Source organism: Schistocerca cancellata, unplaced genomic scaffold (assembly GCF_023864275.1).
Source record: "Schistocerca cancellata isolate TAMUIC-IGC-003103 unplaced genomic scaffold, iqSchCanc2.1 HiC_scaffold_1050, whole genome shotgun sequence".
Lineage (NCBI taxonomy): Eukaryota > Metazoa > Arthropoda > Insecta > Orthoptera > Acrididae > Schistocerca > Schistocerca cancellata.
This window is the reverse complement of record NW_026047050.1, coordinates 12,501-17,500: the sequence shown is the minus strand read 5'-3', so window position 1 is coordinate 17,500 and position 5,000 is coordinate 12,501. Positions and strand designations below refer to the sequence as shown.

The window sequence follows — 5,000 nt, the reverse complement described above, 5'->3', positions numbered from 1 at the left end:
ATATGACTACTGGCAGGATCAACCAGGGAGCTGCGTCAACTAGAGCTGAGCAGCCGGCCGCCCGGGAGTGTGTCCCAGGGGCCCGCGCGAACACGCAAGCGTCCGCTCAATTATTCTGCAAACAGGAGGAGGCTGAGCTCCCCTGCACAATACACCTCGAAACCCTCTCAGGTCCCGGCGGCGCGCAGCGCCGTCCTAAGTACTTGGTCGGGTTCGAGAGAGGCGCAATCGCCCGGAGTTAGGCGAGTAGACGCTTTAGGTGCGACCACCCGTGCTCCCAACTGAGCTTGCCGCTGCCGACAGAGGCCCGGGAGCGTGCTGTCGTGGCATTGCCGGCGGGAGACAACACGCGCCACCTACGGTGACCGGCAGCTCCAACGCCAGCGCCACAGAAGGGCAAAGGCCCCACGTGGGTGCCGAAGCGAACTCTCCCAGCACAGCGCACGTGCCAACACGTCTGCACAACTGCGATACAAACCACCAGCGAGAACCGCTGGGGCGACCGAGCAGCAGACGGCGTCGCGGCGCCGAGTGCCGGGCGGCGGCGCATCCTCAACGCACACAGTCCTCAGTCGGACCAGCACACTGCAGATGTCCACCGCGCTTCGCACCGGGCCCGCGAGGACCCACTTTGGCCGCCCGGCGCCGCGCGCAGGGTGCCCCGGCGCGCAGCTGCGCCGCCTGCCGCGTCCGTCGGCCGGCGCGCCTGCCACTGGGCGCCCCCACCAGCCGGCTGTAGCGCGTGCGCCCACGCACCGCGCGGCCAGCACGCCGGGCGGCCCCCCCTCACCGGCCGGGGACGGTCCCACCCAGCCACCGCCGCGTATCGCTTCACACACAGATTTGCCCTTACTGATTTACCTCCAGCAACAACAACCGCACCACAATGGGTTTACCAGTTGTTCATTTGCGTAACGTCACCAGCAAACGTAGACGTCCATCCCAGTTTGCAAATGCAACGATTATTGCATACCTGTCTGTTAGGTGTCACGACACACTACGTCTGCCCACATACACGCAACAAAATGTGCACGACTAGAGAACACGTGGGAGGTGGCCCCCTACGTATGCGATGTCCATTACGAGACCGACTGTCAACCAGCATCTGTACCATGTCGCAGATGTGGAACGCGGTGCACCATGCTATCACACTGTGTGAGAAGAGACGACTACGTTTGAATACACGCGCCACTACATCAACAGACGGCTCATGCTGATCGCCATCCAGGGCGTCCGTTAATCCCACACGTCTCTATGGCGTACCACACTGCAATGTAGCTGTTATGGGGAGACGGCACGTGGCTGAGTGCACAACATTTGGACCGTATGGTTCGCTGTTGTTGGGCGCAGTCGTTGTACGGTCACACATGTGCCACAGCGTATCATGCAGTACATACGGACCTATGTGCAGTACAATGTGAGGGTTAAGCTTACGACATCAGCGGACAGTGGACACAGGCCGTACCACGACGTAGACTGAGCGCTTCGACATGCGAATGCCAGTGAACAGCTGCGAAGGGCATTGAACACGCAAGCACCTGAACGACCAGCGTGCGAAGGCAGGGGGGAGGGTGGGGGCGATGTACATCCTGCAGTCGTCCACATTACAGTGTACAGCGGGAGCATGTAAAAAGTAAGCAACACTTGCGAAGTGTTGAACATGAAACGATACACAAGAGGGTGGGCGGTGCGAGTAGCGAACTATATTCAGAGGGTTGTGGTTAGACAACACTGGATTAATGTAACGTGTCATATGCCAATTACAGAGCAGGTTAAGGCACAACTTGGGTTAGGTTAAGGCACAACGTGGGTTAGGTTAAGGCACAACTTGGGTTAGGTTAAGGCACAACGTGGGTTAGGTTAAGGCACAACGTGGGTTAGGTTAAGGCACAACGTGGGTTAGGTTAAGGCACAACGTGGGTTAGGTTAAGGCACAACGTGGGTTAGGTTAAGGCACAACGTGGGTTAGGTTAAGGCACAACGTGGGTTAGGTTAAGGCACAACGTGGGTTAGGTTAAGGCACAACGTAGGTTAGGTTAAGGCACAACGTGGGTTAGGTTAAGGCACAACGTGGGTTAGGTTAAGGCACAACGTGGGTTAGGTTAAGGCACAACGTGGGTTAGGTTAAGGCACAACGTGGGTTAGGTTAAGGCACAACGTGGGTTAGGTTAAGGCACAACTTGGGTTAGGTTAAGGCACAACTTGGGTTAGGTTAAGGCACAACTTGGGTTAGGTTAAGGCACAACTTGGGTTAGGTTAAGGCACAACTTGGGTTAGGTTAAGGCACAACTTGGGTTAGGTTAAGGCACAACTTGGGTTAGGTTAAGGCACAACGTGGGTTAGGTTAAGGCACAACGTGGGTTAGGTTAAGGCACAACGTGGGTTAGGTTAAGGCACAACGTGGGTTAGGTTAAGGCACAACGTGGGTTAGGTTAAGGCACAACGTGGGTTAGGTTAAGGCACAACGTGGGTTAGGTTAAGGCACAACGTGGGTTAGGTTAAGGCACAACGTGGGTTAGGTTAAGGCACAACGTGGGTTAGGTTAAGGCACAACGTGGGTTAGGTTAAGGCACAACGTGGGTTAGGTTAAGGCACAACGTGGGTTAGGTTAAGGCACAACGTGGGTTAGGTTAAGGCACAACGTGGGTTAGGTTAAGGCACAACGTGGGTTAGGTTAAGGCACAACGTGGGTTAGGTTAAGGCACAACGTGGGTTAGGTTAAGGCACAACGTGGGTTAGGTTAAGGCACAACGTGGGTTAGGTTAAGGCACAACTTGGGTTAGGTTAAGGCACAACGTGGGTTAGGTTAAGGCACAACTTGGGTTAGGTTAAGGCACAACTTGGGTTAGGTTAAGGCACAACTTGGGTTAGGTTAAGGCACAACTTGGGTTAGGTTAAGGCACAACTTGGGTTAGGTTAAGGCACAACTTGGGTTAGGTTAAGGCACAACTTGGGTTAGGTTAAGGCACAACTTGGGTTAGGTTAAGGCACAACTTGGGTTAGGTTAAGGCACAACGTGGGTTAGGTTAAGGCACAACGTGGGTTAGGTTAAGGCACAACGTGGGTTAGGTTAAGGCACAACGTGGGTTAGGTTAAGGCACAACGTGGGTTAGGTTAAGGCACAACGTGGGTTAGGTTAAGGCACAACGTGGGTTAGGTTAAGGCACAACGTGGGTTAGGTTAAGGCACAACGTGGGTTAGGTTAAGGCACAACGTGGGTTAGGTTAAGGCACAACGTGGGTTAGGTTAAGGCACAACGTGGGTTAGGTTAAGGCACAACGTGGGTTAGGTTAAGGCACAACGTGGGTTAGGTTAAGGCACAACGTGGGTTAGGTTAAGGCACAACGTGGGTTAGGTTAAGGTAGAAATTGCGTTACATTGCGGTACAAATTGCGTTACATTGCGGTACAAATTGCGTTACATTGCGGTACAAATTGCGTTACATTGCGGTACAAATTGCGTTACATTGCGGTACAAATTGCGTTACATTGCGGTACAAATTGCGTTACATTGCGGTACAAATTGCGTTACATTGCGGTACAAATTGCGTTACATTGCGGTACAAATTGCGTTACATTGCGGTACAAATTGCGTTACATTGCGGTACAAATTGCGTTACATTGCGGTACAGATTGCGTTACATTGCGGTACACATTGCGTTACACATTGCGGTACACATTGCGTTACACATTGCGGTACACATTGCGTTACACATTGCGGTACACATTGCGGTACACATTGCGTTACACATTGCGTTACACATTGCGGTACACATTGCGGTACATTGCGGTACACATTGCGGTACATTGCGGTACACATTGCGTTACATTGCGGTACACATTGCGTTACATTGCGGTACACATTGCGTTACATTGCGGTACAAATTGCGTTACGAATTTGGTTAAGTTAAGGTGCAAAATGGGTTAGGTTAAGGTGCGAAATGGGTTGGATTACAGTACACAACGTGGTAAGAGAGTGTGTTGGGGGGGGGGGGGGCCGAGGTTCGTTGGTAGTGATCATTGTAAGTGAATGTCTGAGGCAGCTTCAGTATGTCACAGCAGTTATGTCTCGTCAGGATGCGCTTTTCGCTCGTGACTGGAGGCGCGCCGCGTCTGTGGTTGCGGCAAGGGAGCGGCAGACCTGTGTGATTCATTCCTGCCATTGTTTCTGTGCCGTAACAGGAGGCAGTGTGGTGGTGTTGGGTGCACCCCTGTGTAGGACATGTGTGGGTGTTGGTGGCTTATCTGAGCAATTGTGGATGTCGGACGGGTGGGATATTCTATTTTAGAATTGGACCCCCTGGTGTGGTTATCATAGTGTGGATGGTGTACTGTGGCGGAGAGGATGCACCGGACGTTGGTCCATGCTGGTGCTTACATATTGTATCTGTGTCTGTTACAGGCAGAGAGTAATGTGTGATAGAGTGTCTCGCTGATGTGTGGTTCATATTGTGTGCACAGACTTACAGCATGTATAGGGACAGCGGGAATTTGGCATATTGGATATAACTCTTCGTGAAACGCAAGATATAGGGGTGGATTGCAACGTACGAGTGCGGGAAGAGTCCGCCGTTCATCCGCTGGAGTTGCGATTTCGGCGGTTGGGGTGGGGCACGTGCGGGTGCGGGTGGAGTGATTGTCGGTTGACTACTTCGTGCGACGCAGGCACTGGCGTTCGGGTTCCTGTGGTGGACAGATTATGCAGGCTTTGTGGGTGGCGTCGGAAAATGGGTACTGTGGGACCTAGCGATGTCGTAGTCGGGGTGGCGTCTCATAGATGGCGGTATCGTCGGTGCAGCAGGTCATGTTTCGGGAGACTTGCAGATGGCGGTATTTAGTTTTCGTGTTGCGCGCGACATGGTGGACGTAGTGTCGTCCGATTCGCGTAGATGGGGCTATTGCATGTGGTTTCGTCACATTGTCATAGATGGCGATGCTGTGGTTTGGCAGTATGGTTGGTGTAGTTCCGTTGGATTCCTGTAGATGGAGGTGTCGTTTCTG

General features: G+C 53.1%; 1 non-coding gene across 1 annotated transcript in view; it reads right to left on the bottom strand.

Moving 5' to 3' along the window:
• LOC126151264 (small subunit ribosomal RNA) overlaps positions 1–29 on the bottom strand; it is a 1,909-nt gene extending 1,880 nt beyond the window's left edge. The window contains exon 1 of the ribosomal RNA XR_007531891.1: positions 1–29. This exon is cut by the window's left edge and continues 1,880 nt beyond it. This is a non-coding gene — a ribosomal RNA (small subunit ribosomal RNA).
• Positions 30–5,000: the final 4,971 nt, after the last annotated feature.